Here is a 17427-nt window from a genome sequence, read left to right on the forward strand (position 1 = left end):
TCACAATTAAAGAGGATGCATTGCAGGTGGAGCATGATGAGATGGAGCAAGGAATCATGCAGGGTGATTTCACACAGCCCTGCCTCATCTCATCCCAACGTGGATTGGGTGACAATGAGGAAGAGGAGGAGGAAGAACAGGAGCTAGTTTCCTGCGCTATAGATGGTACTATCTGCACAACTGTCACACCACCGTTCAGCGTGGATGGCCTGAGGACAGGGAGGAGGAGGAAGAGGAGGAGGATGAGGAGGAGAGCATGATTAGTTGTCCTCTTGGTGAGAGAAATTAAGTCTTGCTTCTTTTCGTTGTCTGGCACACATGGCTGAGTTTATGTTACGCTGCATTTCCCGTGACTCTTGCGTTGTCCAAATTTTTGTGACACTTTGAGACCCACGCTACAAGGAGAACTTTCTGTCTTTTATTACCACACAGGACAGGCCTAATAAAATGGGGCAGTACCAGAATCACTCTTGTTGCGAAATTATTAAAAATATTCCCATCTGAAAACGCTGGTGGCAGATGTGAGACTTTGTTGGACAACCAAGAAGTACAGGCGAGAGAGACAGAAATTTAATCAAGCAGAGGCATGGGAACATGGTCAAAGTTCTTGGACAGTTTTTCTCAGACCACCCCATTGCACAAGCAATGAGGTGCTGGGTACTCTGGGTACTCTCACAAGGGGGGAAAAGGTTCATAAAATGGTAAGGGAGTTCCTTGCCGACGGTACCAACGTTCTCCATGAATCCTCTGTGTCTTATAATTTTTTTGTATCCAAGCTGGAAACGTGGCATGAACTGGCTCTCTACACCTTGGAGGTCCTAGCCTGCCTTGCCGCTAATGTTTTGTCAGAGCGAGTTTTTAGTGCCGCAGGTGGAATTATAACTAGTGTTGATTGAGCACTAAAATGCTCGGGTGCTCGAAGCTCGGGCCGAGCTCAGAGTGATTCTCGGGTGCTCGACCTGAGCAACGAGCCCAATGTTAGTCTATGGGAGACCTGAGCATTTTTGCGGTGGCATCCCCGGCAGTCTGTAGAAAGCATAAAAAGTGCCCAAAACGATAGTGACAGTGCTCAAATGACATGGGGACAGCATGGGGATCACCGCAGGAAACATTTCTGACCTCCTGGTCACTGCTGTCAAAAACGTGGTCAGAGGTATTAAGCCACTTTAACTGGCTCACAATAAAACGTTCAAAAACGAAACTGAAATAGTTTTCCTGCGAAATATGTTAAGGAACTTCCTTTCCAGGGTAAAGACTTGTGTATAAGGTAAAATAAATAACCAAAAACAAAAATACTCCTCCACACCTTGGGCTATGTTTACAAGTAGCCTTTTTTATGCGTTTTTGCACTTTTGTAATGCTTTCAACCGTGACAAATGCATTCACTGGGAAATGTCATTTTAACATTTTACAACCTTATCTGGTCATGTGCTGTGTGACACATGCATACAGTGCTGAAAAGACATGGGAAAAGCATTGGGAAGACCCCTGGAAGCATCTCTGACACCCAGGTCACTGCCTAAAAGTGTGCCCATCAGAAGTGATCCTTGCCGCATCAGAAGATGTAGACTTGCAGTGTTCAATTGCACCTCCCCAACTCCTTGCAATGCAAGTGCAAGTATGCAGCCTGCCACCCACCCACCCCAGGCTGCAATACCATACTGCTTGCTTGCTTGCACTTGAAATTGGGCCTTTTAGGCATGTGGAGGCAGAATCTGGCCACCACGTCATGGCTGCGTCGGTGGCCTGGTATCCATACTTAGTCCCCAGCCGTCCGGTGGCCGGGTATCCACGCTTGGTCCCCAGCTGCCAGGGGGTGGCCGGGTGTCCATACTTGGTCCCCAGCTGCGTGGGGGCGGCCAGGTGTCCATAAACGGTCCACAGCCGCCTCTATTTGTCCCGGTGCGCCTTATACTCAAGCGCGCATACCAAAACATTACCTGTGCCCTCCCCAATGCATTTAGTGGGAAGGACAGCCTAACCACAAACACGTGGACAATTGAATGTGGCCAGGGATGGTCCATCTCACAGAAACCTTCACACTGGGTTAATATTGTGGAAGCCGGGACACAGATGGACACTGGGATGCAATGCATCCTCCAGAGGATTGCGGGTCCTGGGTCAATCAGGATTCAAAACAAAGTTCAGAGGGTAGACAGCAGCTGTGGTCGGCCTCCTACACAATGAGTAAATTATTCATGTTCATGAGGCCATCCATCTCCTTAGCTTTCTCTTCCTTGGAATGCAAGTGCATGTATGTAGTAGCGTCTAGGCCTGAAGTGGTCAGCGTTTTGGCGCATATCCTAACTCCTTCGAGGATTGCTGGATGTTTTCCTGCTGCTATCCCAGTTCTATGACTCCCATTAAAACAAAGCTTCAGGTGATGAATGATGGATGATGGTGGTGGCAAAGGAGAAAGAGCAGGAGGAACAGGGACCATTCACATCAATATCAGGCCAGTCAACCACACATATCTTGTAGGATATGTTTCTGTACCAAAAGGAGCGGTTTAGCTACACAGTTATACGGCATATAGTGAATGCAATGCCTACCAACAATTTCAAGGCACTCCAATGCCCCTTGGAAGTGACATGGAGGTCAGAGGGCCTTAACTAAACCGTTTTTTCCATTTATAGCAACTGGGTCTCCTGTACACTGTTGGCCTAAGCAGTGAATGGAAGAAGTGTTGAGAGAGCATGCTCGACACTGCTCGGTACTCGCCCGAGCATCTCACTGCTCGGGATGTTCGGCGAGCACCGAGCATTTCCGGGTTACTCGGGTGGGAGCTAGGGTCTCCGTCCTGCTAGTTTGGCGCTCTTTACAGAGCCAATGAACATGCAGGGATTGCCAGCCAGTCACTGTAATGCCGCAGCCATGTTGGTTGTGGGCATTACAGCGATTGACTGGCTGCACAGCGTCACCTCGAGTATTTAAAACTGGGCGCCGCCATCTTGGACACAGTCGCCCGGGATCAGACAGTGTAGGGTCAGTGCTGCTGAGTTCGGGAGAGATATATAGTGCGAAATAGGTAGTGTAGCATCTCTAAAGCCTGCCAAATCAAACAAACAGTTCTTCTCAGGACAAATATCCATCCCAGATATCAGGCAGGCAGGCTGTATAGGAGATGCAGTGGTTATACCACCAAACACTGCATTACAGTCCTGTGTGCTACCGCTGCTCAAATTGCTAGACTTAGTCCCAGGTCTCAGGGACCAGGAAAAATGCTATTTTTTCATCTAAATCCTCTTTTTTTTTTATTTCCTCAGTCAGACTGTGCAAACCCCTGTCTTATTAACCTTTTTGTATTTCTCCCCCACCCCCAAAAAAATTGAGTGTGTCTGTGAGTGTTCAGACACAAATATATCTGTTTAATAGAGTCTGGTGTAGGCCAGATAACTAGAACTGTGGTTTTGCAGTTCCATGCTTCAAATCTCTGTATTATGCACTTTTTTGCCTTTTTTGCATTAAAAAAAAACATTTTGAGTGTCTCGCTGACTTTTCAGACACAAATATTTCTGTTTAAAAGAGTCTGGTGTAGGCCAAATAACTAGAACTGTGGTTTTGCAGTTCCATGCTTCAAATCTCTGTATTATCCTCTATTTTGCCTTTTTATGCATAAAAAAAAACATTTTGAGTGTCTCGCTTACTGTTCAAACACAAATATATCTGTTTAAAAGAGTCTGGTGTAGGCCAGATAACTAGAACTGTGGTTTTGCAGTTCCACGGTTCAAATCTCTGTATTATCCACTTTTTTGACTTTTTGCATTAAAAAAAAACATTTTGAGTGTCTCGCTGACTGTTCAGACACAAATATATCTGTTTAAAAGAGTCTGGTGTAGACCAGACAACTAGAACTGTGGTTTTGCAGTTCCATGGTTCATAACTCTGTATTATCCACTTTTTTGCATTTTTTGCATAGAAGAAAAAACATTTTGAGAACTAGAACTGTGGTTTTCCTCTTCCACGGCTCAAATCTCTGGATTATTCAGCTTTTGGCCTGTTTTACGTAAAAAAAACAGTAATAGTGTCTCCCTGTCTGTTCAGTCACAAATATATCTGTTTAAAAAATTCTGGTGTAGGCCAGACAAACAGAACTGTGGTTTTGCAGTTCCATGGTTCAAATCAATGTATTATCCACTTTTTTGCCTTTTTTGCATGAAAAAAGCATTTTGAGTGTCTCGCTGACTGTTCAGACACAAATATATCTGTTTAAAAGGGTCTGGTGTAGGCCAGATAACTAGAACTGTGGCTTTTCAGCTCCACCGTTCAAATCTCTGTATTATCCACTTTTTTGCATAAAAAAATACATTTTGAGTGTCTCGCTGACTGTTCAGACACAAATATATCTGTTTAAAAGATTCTGGTGTAGGCCAGATAACTAGAACTGTGGTTTTGCAGTTCCACACTTCAAATCTCTGTATTATCCAGCTTTTGGCCTGTTTTACATAAAAAAAAAACAGTGATAGCATCTCCCTGTCTGTTCAGACCCAAATATATCTGTTTAAAAGATTCTGGTGTAGGCCAGACAAATAGAACTGTGGTTTTCCTCTTCCACAGTTCTAATCTCCTTTTTATTACCCTTTTTCCATTGATAGTGCGAGTGTAAGCTATTTTATTTAATTAATAATGGGCAAGGCGCGTGGCAAGGGACGTGGAACTGGACGTTCTGGTGATGGTGCGTGTAGAGGATGGGGCCGTGGCCAAGGTGAAAATGTGCCACAAACAAAAGCCACATCTTCTCGCTCCCACTTCTTGACCGAATTACTAAGGAAGCACACTACAACACCAGTATTACGAACTGATCGGTGTGAACAGGTTGTTAATTGGATAGCAGATAATACTTCCAGTTACCTGGCCACCACAACCTCTGGTCTGTCTTCCACACGGTCAAGTTTTAGTAGCCGTGAGTCTCGACTGCATACTCCTCCTCACCCTGATGCTCCATCCACCCACCATGCTGAGTGTCGTCAGACAGCAACTGATCCCATAGTGGGACACTCTGAAGAGCTGTTCACTGGTCCATTTCCATATTTGTGCCCCATGTAGTGATGCCCAAATATTTGAACAGCCACGGCCACAGGAAGTCGACTCTGGCAATTTGTCACAAGAGGTGGACGATGACGAGACACAATTGTCACGAAGTGAGGAGGAGGATCTTGGTGCGCAAGTGGAAGAGGAGGAGTTGGTGGATGATCTAGTAACTGACCCAACATGGCAGGAGGTCATGCAGAGCGAGGCCAGCAGCACACAGGGGGAGGGAGGCAGAGTACCCCAACAGGCAGGAAGAAGCAGTGTTGTGGCCGCACACAGAAAGCGGGCAACAGTTCCCCGTAACACCAACACAAGGGAGGTTGCCAATACAACCAGTAGGTCTTGCAGAGTCTGGAATTTTTTTAAAGACTCTGCTTATAACCACAAAAAGGCCATTTGTACCACCTGCCATGCCAGCATCAGCAGGGATGACAAAACTACCAGCCTGACCACCACCGGCATGATCAGGCACATGGCAGCAAAGCACCCGACTTTGTAGGGCAAACTCCAGGGTCCACAACCAGTGTCAGAGGGTGTCACCACTGCTTCTTCCGCTGTTGTGCATGCTAGCCAATCCCCTGTCCAAACTGCATGCAAAGATGCCCCCTCCTCTCAGTCTTCATTTGTTATGGCAGTTTCTCAAGAAACAGCATCAACGTCCACGTCCATGTCCCACCGCAGCGTTCAATTGTCCATATCCCAGAGCTTTGAACAAAAGCGCAAATTTGCAGCCAACGCCCCACAGGCCACAGTCCTAAATTCGCACATTTCACGACTGCTTGCATTGGAAATGCTGCCTTTTAGGCTGGTGGAGATGGAATCCTTCCGCAACCTTATGGCTGTGGCCGTCCCTCGGTGCTCGGTCCCCAGCCGACACTATTTTGCCCGGTGTGCCATCCCCGCACTACACAAGCATGTGTCCCAATACATCTGCCGTGCCCTCAACAATGCTGTTACTGGGAGAGTCCACCTGACAACGGACACGTGGACAAGTGCTTGTGGCCAGGGAGTGTACATCTCCCTGACGGCACACTGGGTAAACATAGTGGAAGCGAAGGCGCAGTCGGACCTTGGGACGGAGGACATCCTCCCCACACCGAGGATTGCGGGCCCTATGTCAGTCAGAGTTGCCCCCACAGTGTACAGCTCCTGCGCATCATCCTCCTCCTCCTCATCCTCATGTTCAGCCTTCATCTCAGATATCACCACTTCAGTTACAAGCTGGAAGCACTGCAGTACTGCCTCAGCCAAGCGGCAACAGGCTGTGCTGAAATTCATAAGCTTAGGTGATAAACCTCACACTGCTTGAGAGTTGTGGACAGCTGTGAAAGAACAGGCAGATCTGTGGCTGAGACCACTGAACCTACATCCAGGCATGGTCGTGTGTGACAATGGCCATAACCTGGTGGCGACACACGTACCATGCCTGGGTCATGTGCTTAACCTCGTGGTTCAGCGGTTTCTTAAATCGTACCCCGAGTTGCCAGATCTGCTCGTCAAAGTACACCACCTGTCAGCTCATTTTCACAAGTCGGCTACAGTTTCCGCCGCCCTTGCTGTGTTGCAGTAGCGTTTGCATCTTCCGGCACACCGACTGGTGTGTGATGTCCCCACACGTTGAAACTCTACCCTCCAAATGTTGCAAAGGATTTGTGAGCAGAAGAGAGCAGTTGTGGAGTACCAGCTGCAACAAGGCTGTCGATATTCAGATCAGACTCCACACATAATACCTCAGGAGTGGACCTGGATGTCTGACATATGTACCATCCTGACAAACTTTGAGGAGTCCACCAAGATGGTGAGTGGTGATGACACCATCATTAGCATCAGCATCCCACTTGTCTGTCTTTGCAACGCTCTCTGCAGAGAATTAAAGAGGAGGCATTGCAGCCAGAGTATGATGAGATGGATCGAAAGGCCGTAGTGGGCGATTACACACAGCCCAGCCTCATCTCATCCCAACATGCATTGGGGGACAATGAGGGAGAGGAGGAGGAGGACCAAGAACAGGAGCTGGTATCATGCGCTGTAGACGGTAGTACCTGTACAACTGTCATACCGTCGGTTCAGCATGGGTGGCCTGAGTACAGGGGGGAGGAGGAGGAGGAAAGCATGGTCAGTCGTCATCTTGGTGAGGACACGGAAATCTTGCCCATTACCAGTCTGGCACGCATGGCTGACTTTATGTTATGCTGCCTTAACCGTGACCCTCGTGTTGTCAAAATGTTGGGTGACAGTCATTACTGGTTGGTGACACTTTTAGACCCCCGCTACAAAGATAACTTTCACTCTCTTATTCCTGAGGTGGAGAGGTCTACAAAAATGGGGCAGTACCAGAGGGCCCTTGCTGCAGAACTGTTAAAAAAATTCCCATCTGAACACGCTAGCGGCAGAGGTCACAGTTCTTTGCCCAACCAAGGATTACAGGCGAGAAAGACGCAACTCCAAACCAGCAGAGGAAGGGGAACACTGTCAACATTCTGGGACAGTTTTCTGATACCCGCCCAGCTTACAGGCCCTGAGGCGCGGGGTACTCTCAGAAGGAGTGGAAAGTTTCAAAAGATGGTGAGGGAGTACCTTGCCGACTGTACCAGCATCCCCCGTGATTCCTCTGTGCCTTTTAATTTTTGGAACAAAACCTACAAAAGACAAAAAATATCTCTCATACCCTATCATCATTATATTCAAATGTAAAGCAAAGTTGCATATGCCATATAGGGTACTTAGTGAACTATTTTTGATCAAAAAATGTATTCAAGCCATCCCACCAGCGACAAGGTGACCCTAAATTGGGACGGTACCTACACTGTCTATATTAAAAACCTTACTGTATATCAAAGTTGAAGTAATGCATATAAAAGGGTAGACAAATAGAACCGAGTCCCAATATCAGACCACCTAGGCCCGTGGTAAGCTACATATATACTAACCAGCTCAACAAAGGGGATGCCACACCCTTAATTTGCACAGAATGCAAACAAGACAAAAAACCAAGCAATGTGAACTGAGGTCTAGGATGGTACACATGCAAGAAATAGGAGCATGTTCACACTAGCAAAAAGAAGCAAAACCTATAAAAGACAAAAAATATCTCTCATACCCTACCATCATTATATATAAATGTAAAGCAAAGTTGCATATGACATATAGGGTACTTAGTGAACATGCTCCTATTTCTTGCATGTGTACCATCTTAGACCTCAATTCACATTGCTTGTTTTTTTGTCTTGTTTGCATTCTGTGCAAATTAAGGGTGTGGCATCCCCTTTGTTGAGCTGGTTAGTATATATGTAGCTTACCACGGGTCTAGGTGGTCTGATATTGGGACCCGGTTCTATTTGTCTACCCTTTTATATGCATTACTTCAACTTTGATATACAGTAAGGTTTTTAATATAGACAGTGTAGGTACCGTCCCAATTTAGGGTCACCTTGTCGCTGGTGGGACGGCTTGTATCCTTTTTTTGATCAAAAATAGTTCACTAAGTACCCTATATGTCATATGCATCTTTGCTTTACATTTATATATAATGATGGTAGGGTATGAGAGATATTTTTTGTCTTTTATAGGTTTTGCTTCTTTTTGCTAGTGTGAATATGCTCCTATTTCTTGCATGTGTATCATATTAGACCTCAGTTCACATTGCTTGGTCTTTTAATTTTTGGGTATCCAAGCTGGACACTTGGAATGAACTCGCTCTGTATGCCTTGGAGGTCCTGGCCTGCCCTGCCGCTAGCGTGTTATGGGAGCGTGTTTTTAGTGCCACTGGGGGAATTATAACAGATAAGCACACTAGCCTGTCAACTGACAATGCTGACCAGCTGACCGTTATCAAAATGAACAAGGGCTGGATTGGGCAAGACTTCTCATCACCACCAAATGACAGCAGAATAACATAAAGTCAAATCCACTGTGTTATTTTGGGAGGTGTATTCCCATGCACCGCTTCACACCCACACATGGGTTTACGCTTCATTATTTCGGCTGTATTTTGCTCTTCTCCTTATCCTCAGCCTCCAACACCACTATACCACCAGGGTGACCTTGGTCCGTGTAGCCAGCATTGCAAGTTCCTCCATTCTAATTTTTGGCAGCTTTTGCTTGGAAGGCATAGGCAAAGACTATGGGAGACCCACTCCCCAATAATGGGAATAATGTTTTTAAGATGCTGTACTGCATGGCTCTCGTAAGTGGCATTGCAAGTTCCTCCGTCCTAATTTTTGGCAGCTTTTCCTTGGAAGGCATAGGCAAAGACTATGGGAGACCCACTCCCCAATAATGGGAATAATGTTTTTAAGATGCTGTACTGCATGGCTCTTCCAAGGGGCATTTAAACCATCTTGTTAAGCTACTGCAACCTCCACGTCTCTTCCAAGGGGCATTAAAACCATCTTGTTAAGCTACTGCGACCACCAGCACTTTTCCCAGGGGCATTGATATTGTCTGTTTATTCCACTGAGACCTCCACCATTCTTCCAAGGGGCATTAAAACCATCTTGTTAAGCTACTGCAACTTCCACGTCTCTTCCAAGTGGCATTAAAACCGTCTTGTTAAGCTACTGCAACCTCCATCACTTTTCCCAAGGGCATTGATATTGTCTTTTTATTCCACTGCAACCTCAACATCTCTTCCAAATGGCATTAAAACCGTCTTGTTAAGCTACTGCAACCGCCACGTCTCTTCCAAGGGGCATTAAAACCATCTTGTTAAGCTACTGCGACCTCCACTTCTCTTCCAAGGGGCATTAAAACCGTCTTGTTAAGCTACTGCTACCTCCAACACTTTTCCAAGGGGCATTGATATTGTCTTTTTATTCCACTATGACCTCCAACATTCTTCCAACGGGCATTGCGTTTTTCTCCTAATTTTAGTCAGCCTTTGCTTTTCAATGCATAGGCGAACACTAAGGGAGACCCACTCCCCAATAATGGGTAGAAGGTCTTTAGTATGCTGCAATCCACGTCTGTTTCAAGGGGCATTGCAGTTCCTCATACTTTTTGGAAAGCCCTCCATTCACTGCTTAAGCCAACAGTGCACAGGAGACCCAGTTGCTATAAATGGAAAAAACGGTTTAGTTAAGGCCCTCTGGCCTCCATGTCACTTCCAAAATTTTTGTTAGGCATTGCACTCACTGCTTGCCCTATAACTGTGTAGCTGAACCGCTCCTTTTGGTACAGAAACATATCCTTCAAGACATGTGTGGTTGACTGGCCTGATATTCATGTGAATGGTCCCTGTTCCTCCTCCTCTTTCTCCTTTGCCACCACCTGATCCATCATTCATCACATGAAGCTTTGTTTTAATGGGACTCATAGAAATGGGATAGTAGCAGGAAAACATCCAGCAATCCTCGGAGGAGGTAGGATATGCGCCAAAACGCTGACCACCTCAGGCCTAGCCGCTACTACCTACAGGCGCTTGCATTCTAAGAAAACAAAGCAGATACTAACATCTATCTATCATCATCATCATGCTCCTCACCTTGGCACTCTCAACTCCCCTGATGGAGAAGCCAGGGCCCACCAGAGGTGTCTGGTTCTCTGGTGGGCTCGCCCAATGCTGCCCTAAAGCAGGCCAGGCTAAGAAAAGTGAGGGGGAAGTTTCAAGGAGAAATATAGGTGGCTGGGGACCGTTTATGTTCACCCGGCCACCCCCAGGCGGCTGGGGACCGTGTGTGGACACCTGGCCGTGGGGCGGCTGGGGACTGAGTATGGATACCTCGCTGCCGAAGCAGCCATGAGGTAGTTGCCAGCTTCGGCCTCCTCCAAACTAAAAGGCTCCATTTTAAGTGCAAGCTAGAAGTATGGTATTGCAGCCTGGGGGTGGGTGGGTGGCAGGCTGCATACTTGCGCTTGCATTGCAAGGAATGGGGGAAGTACAATTGAAAACTGCCTTGGGACAAGGACTTGCACGGGGATAGTTGCAAGTCTGCATCTTCTGATGCGGAAAGGATCACTACTGATGGGCACACTTTTAGGCAGTGACCTCCGTGTGAAAGATGCTTAAAGGGGTCTTCCCCATGCTGTTCCCATGTCTTTTCAGCACTGTATGCATGTGTCACACAGAACATGACCAGATAAGATTGTAAAATGTTAAAATGACATTTCCCGGTGAATGCATTTGTCACAGTTGAAAGCAATACAAAAGTGCAAAAACGCATAAAAAATTCTACTTGTGAACATAGTCCAAGGTGTGGAGGAGAATTTTTGTTTTTGGTTATTTATTTTACCTTATACACAAGTCTTTACCCTGGAAAGGAAGTTCCTTAACATATTTCACAGGAAAACTGTTTGCTTCGTTTTTGAACTTTTTATTGTGAGCCCGTAAAAGTGGCTTAATACCTCTGAACACGTTGTTGACAACAGTTAACTGGGGGTCAGAAATGCTTCCTGGGACGATGCCCATGCTGTCCCCATGTCTTTTGAGCACTGTCACTATCGTTTTGGGCACTTTTTAGACTTTCTACAGACTGCCGGAGGTGCCGCCGCAAAAATGCTCGGGTCTCCCATAGACTAACATTGGGCTCGTTGTTCGGGTCGAGCACCCGAGTATCACGGTGAGCTCGGCCTAAGCTTCGAGTACCCGAGCATTTTAGTGCTCGGTCAACACTAATCACTACTATTTTCCTTGTGGCATCAGCCCTCGTAATAATCACTCTGTGCCATCACGTTTGTCTAATGAGATCAAACAGAAATCTGTCTAATCATCTAGTTGCTTATTTTAAGACTATAAAGTTTTCGATCATCTCTTTCCTCAGCTGCCTGTCTTGCAGTGTCCTCAGTCGAACCAGCAAATCTGTCATCGATGTTATTGGCTTTAAAATGTTTATTGTATTATGGAATGTGCTTTGAAATCTTCAATCTATTTGCCTGATTTCGGTAACCACAAGATTAAGGAATTATTTTTCCCAAATTTTCCAGATTGGAAACAACTGTTTTCTCAACAGAATAAGTTCAGAACCCAACAATGGAGATCAAATAGAGACAATCTCTCCATGACCTAAAGTCCAAGACCCAAGTGATAAAAGTAGAAGTGCAACTTAATAGTAATAAAATTCAAGTCCCTAGGTATTAGTAAGGAAATATGAATTAAGCTCCATTATTTTGTAGCTTAATTGTTCATGGTGGCTCTTTGGACTCGGATTTTGGAAAAAGAGTGAAGAAATCAGTCTATGAACAAGCTGAGGTCTTTTTTCTCATATTATCATTTTTCTTAAAACTTTACTTCTTTGGAAATAAGTAGGGTGGATCAACATTTGACCTTACAGTTTTTATAAGTAATCACACAGACATGATAAATGTGTATAGCTACGTACATTCACCCCAAGTTTTTTGGAAAAGTGATAGTTTTTATGGTGGCTATACAGTACACCTGAGACAAAAGCTCTGAAGAGAGAAAGTTTGACACTCAAAAATAACTTACCCAATGAAGGATGTTGCTATCTTAGTCTTGACTAGACCTGAGTACCTCATATTGGAATAACAAGGAATAATTGCTTGCTGTGTAAGTCTTGAGCATGTAAGAAAATCAAAAGAACATTATTTATGTAAGAATATAATATGCTATAGAGATAGCACTGCCTCGTGTCTTGTTGATGTTGGAGGAGAGGGCTGGGCTCACAATCTAAATCAAAGTTAATTCCAAAGGTGTTGGATGGGGCTGAGGTCTTTGTGGTCTGTTAAGTTCTTCCACATAAGACTTCCCCAACCATGTCTTTAAAGATTTTTTGCCGGGTGCAACAGAAATGGGTCTTCCCCAAACTGTTCCCACAAAGCTGAAGCTACAATCGTCCAAAACGTATTGTACTGAATCATTAAGATTTCACTTCACTGGGAGCAAAGGGCTGAGGCCGAACCCTGAAATTCAAGCCCATAGCATTATCCACCTCCACTAAACTGCACCTCTGCTCCTCAGCACTCACCCCCTGCTCTGTAACTTTACGTAGTCTCCACTTCGTGGCTGAGTGGCTGAGTTGCAGATTTTCCATACACTTCTCAATAATATCACTGACTGGTGAAAGGGGAAGATACAGGAGAGAAGAAATGTCATGGATGGACTTGTTACTCCTTTGGCTGCTATTTCAGGTGCTGGTATCTGAGCTCTGCACCACTGGCTGTTCTGTCACAAGGTAGTAAATGTAGACAGCATGGTTAGGGGCCAGGTGTTATAGAATGAGGATGAGGGTCCGGAGGTTATACACCAGAGACAATGGGGCTGGAAGTTATACACAAGAGATGAAAGGTCCGACGTTATACTACGGGGATGATGGTATATAATATAATATAAAATGCTAAGTAGAAATAAACGAGATTAGAGATTCTTAAATCCACCCATACAGAGCTTTGCCTCCATCTGGTTTTCTATTGGATTGCGCAATCAACCTTGTAACATAATAATTTGACACTCACTTGGTCAACCGTGAAGGGTCATTACTGCAGTCCCTCAACAGCTTGGTGCCGTGACTCAGATCCCTAACCAGGAACTCCCCACCACCCCTGGACGTCCACAAAGAGAGACTTGCTTTCAACCTCCCCCACTGGAATTGGGACTGATCATCCCCCACAAAAGCCATGGTAAGTGCAAGAGTACTTTACTAGTGATACTGACCATTTGGCGTGGTTTCCACGTGGTGCGTGGTTGCTTGCAGTATCTCCGGATGTCTTGGTTGGAAATAGTCAGAGGTGAGACTATAGGGGTGAAGTCCCATTAGGGGTCTGATATTGATAACTTTTAAAACAATACCACCTCGGATTGACAAGTGAAAATTGTATGAATCTTCCTTAACTTCTGACAAAGATCCTTAGGAGACTGAACACTGTTAGGTTCAGTCACGGCAGGTGATCGAAGATTGGGTAGGACACGCACACATATATAACTATATCTAGTATCCGGAGAGCTGCAGATGAGAGCTCTCCTCCTTTCACCTAGGGCCGTACGTTACTCCTCCGACGGGAGGGGTGAAGTCAGTGGAGCAGCAGCTCAGGCCGGCCGGACTCGTACTGTGCATAAATCAAGGATCTTTTGTCAGTTTAAAGGCAGCAGTGCAGTGTTTAATCAATGTTTCCGTGGAGCAGAAAGAGAGTGTCTCTCTCGCAGGAGGGAGAGGATGTGATGACTTTCATGGTCAGTCGAGAAGGGAAAAGATCATTTAAGAATGCACCAAAAGTGTTTAAAGTGTTAAACTTTCCCGTGGAGGGGAGACTTCAGCCTGCATTGTGGGACGAAGGCATCCAGCAGAAAAGGGGAAGATTAGTTAACTGTGGATTGTTGGATGATGCTGAAAAAGTTTAGGAAAGTTGCACAAGAGATTTGTGATGAAGGATATGTTGAAATAGAGGAGGAGATGAAGCCTGGTTGTTTTAATTATTTTTATGTCAAGAAGGGAGAATTAGCTAGTGCTGTAACAAAGATTGGCTGTTTTGTGCTACAAAATGAAGCTGATGTGGAACAAAGGCTGCGCTGAATTTATCGAAATAAGGGAAAAAGTATGTGCAGAAATTTAAACAGTTAAACAGTTAACTAAAATATGTGAGCTACCAGATAAGGGCTGGTTAATTATGAAGAAGAAAAAGGGCAAGCTAAAAGATAAAGGATTGTTACAAACAGCTTTGGCTTGATGTAGAACAGCAGAGAATTTGTCAAAGAAGGGTGGGTGGAGGAAGAAAATACAGACAATAAGGGAAAGATGCCATGTTATGTGTATTACAAAGATACTGCTCTCCAGCCACCGCCCGATAATGGCAGACGGGGGGGGGGGATTGACATGTACTAATTGTGTTGCATGTCATGCACCCCGTCCAAGAGGCCCACCCCTCGCTACTACCCGAGCCAATCCTAGTGCCCCATCCTCATCCTGCAGCGGCCATGTTACTACACCCATTGCATCACCTCCGGCCTCTGACTGTTAGAACCTTGCTCTTAGGTTTTTTTTCCTTTGCTGGTCACATGACCTTGTTGGCCTATTTAATCCTGCTCCGCCCTTCTGGCTTTGCTGGACTTCATTGTATATCTACTTTCTAGCTAGCCTGTGCTCTGTGTCTTGCTCTGTTAGTTTGCTTGGTCTACTGACCTCTATGTTCTATATATTTTGTTTGTTCGTCTGTCTGCTACTATTTCTGTTAGGAGGTGTCCCATATTCCTCCCAGTCCTTAGTACTTGTAGGGATTCCTTCCCCACATCTATAGGTCTCCGTACAGACTAGCTTAGGACTTTAGCAGGTCTGATCGCAGGATCAGGTCCCCTGTTACATCGTAGGGATTAAGCTGAGTTCTATCGTAGGGACAGATCTCCTCTCTTTCCTTAGCTCTGGTAGCAGAACATAACAGTAAGTCCAGCCAGCAAATTTTCTAAGGAAAGATTTTTCTGTTCCATCATGGTGTCGGTTCAGGATTTGGTTCATCGCCTGCAGGGACTCTCTCTGGAGGTGGCCGAGCTCCGTCAGCACGTGAGTAACTGTCCTGGAGCACATTTCTTGGAGCCTAAGGTATGTTTGCCGGATTTATTTTTTGGTGAATACCGAGAATTTTTTTCATTCAAAAATGCTTGCTTATTGTATTTTCGTTTGAGACCTAAGTCCTCTGGGGATGAATCCCAGCGCGTAGGGTTCATAATGTCACTTTTGCGCAAAGAGCCTCAGGAGTGGGCCTTTTCTTTGCAACCTAGTGATACATGCTTCAGATCAGTGGATAGTTTTTTTTCTGCTTTGGGACTATTATATGATGATCCTGACCGTGTCGCATCAGCTGAGACTGAGTTGAGACGTTTAAAACAGGGATCAGGTAATGTGGAAAAATATTGTACTCATTTCCGTCGTTGGTCTACTCAAACAGGGTGGAACGATTCTGCTCTGAAAAGTCTATTTCTTGCTGGGCTAAGTGAAAGGGTTAAAGACCTGTTAATTGCTTATCCTACACCTGAAGATTTGCAACAGGCTATGCAATTAGCTATACGGGTGGATAGGAGACTGCGTGCTAGGGTTAATGAGAGCAAATCCTCTGGTATGTCAGTTTCTGGTTATGAGAATGTGTGTACTAACAGTGGTGAACCGATGGAGATTGGATCGGTGGCACCTCGCTCTCAAGAAAAAGACCGTCGATTTTCTGAAGGCTTGTGTTTCTATTGCGGAAAATCTGGTCATTTGATTAAAGGCTGTGAGCTTCGTATGAAGAAAGAAAAAAAAATGGTCAGTCACGCCCGTATTGCCTGTTTAAATTCCAAGGGTATATTTTTAGCTGCTTCCACGATTGCTCAGAAAAAATTAATGGAATTTCGGGTGTTTGTTGATTGCGGGTCTACTCTGAATGTAATTGATGGGGGATTCGTGGAAAGACTCAATTTAGAACCTGAACCTTTATCATCTCCCATTGCTGTGGTTTCTGTGGATGGTTCCCCTTTGAAGAATATTTCTCTCAAGGTCTGTGAATTTCCTCTCACTATTAATGGTGTTCACCATGAGAAATTGGATTTGGTAGTGTTGAATAACTTGCCTTCTCCAGTAATATTGGGATTGCCCTGGTTAAAATTTCACAATCCTGTACTGGATTGGTCTACCAGTGAAATTAAATCCTGGAGCCATAAATGTTATGACAAGTGTTGTAACGGGCGTATTGCAGCTTTGGATAGGGGAGAATTGCCTGTTCCTATTCAGGATTTTTGGAGAGTTTTTTCTGAGAAGGAATCGCAGGTTTTGCCTCCCCATAGAGACTATGATTGTTCTATTGAATTTGTCCCTGGAGCGACTCTTCCTAAAAGTCGTTTATTTAACCTTATTCCTGAGAGGAAGGCTTTGGAGGAATACATACAGACAAGTTTGGCCGCCGGTCACATTAGGACCTCTAAGTCTCCTGTGGCGGTTGGATTTTTTTTTGTAAAAAAAAAGGACGGCGGTTTACGTCCTTGTCTGGATTTTCGTGAGATTAACAAAATTACTGTACGCAATCCTTACCCACTGCCATTGATTCCTGATCTGTTTAACCAGTTAATGGGGGCCAAGTGGTTCTCTAAAATTGACCTTAAGGGGGCATGCAATCTGTTGCGCATGAAGGAGGGTGACGAATGGAAGACTGCTTTTAACACTCCTGTGGGTCATTTTGAGAATCTGGTTATGCCTTTTGGTCTTACTAATGCTCCTGCATTTTTTCAGAATCTGATTAATGACATCCTTAGACCTTTGATCGGCAAAAATGAGGTTGTGTATTTGGATGACATTTTGATTTATTCGCCGGATCTGGAGTCTCATTGGCGGAGCGTGCGTGAGGTATTACAGTTATTAATGGACAATTCGCTTTTTGCTAAGCTGGAGAAATGTGAGTTCGCTGTACAGAGAATTAGTTTTTTGGGCTACATTATCTCCAGCAAAGGTTTTGAGATGGATCCGGTTAAGGTTCAGGCTGTGC

This window comes from Phyllobates terribilis, unplaced genomic scaffold, assembly GCF_046119375.1.
Source record: "Phyllobates terribilis strain yellow unplaced genomic scaffold, ASM4611937v1 Scaffold_3__8_contigs__length_932513732, whole genome shotgun sequence".
Lineage (NCBI taxonomy): Eukaryota > Metazoa > Chordata > Amphibia > Anura > Dendrobatidae > Phyllobates > Phyllobates terribilis.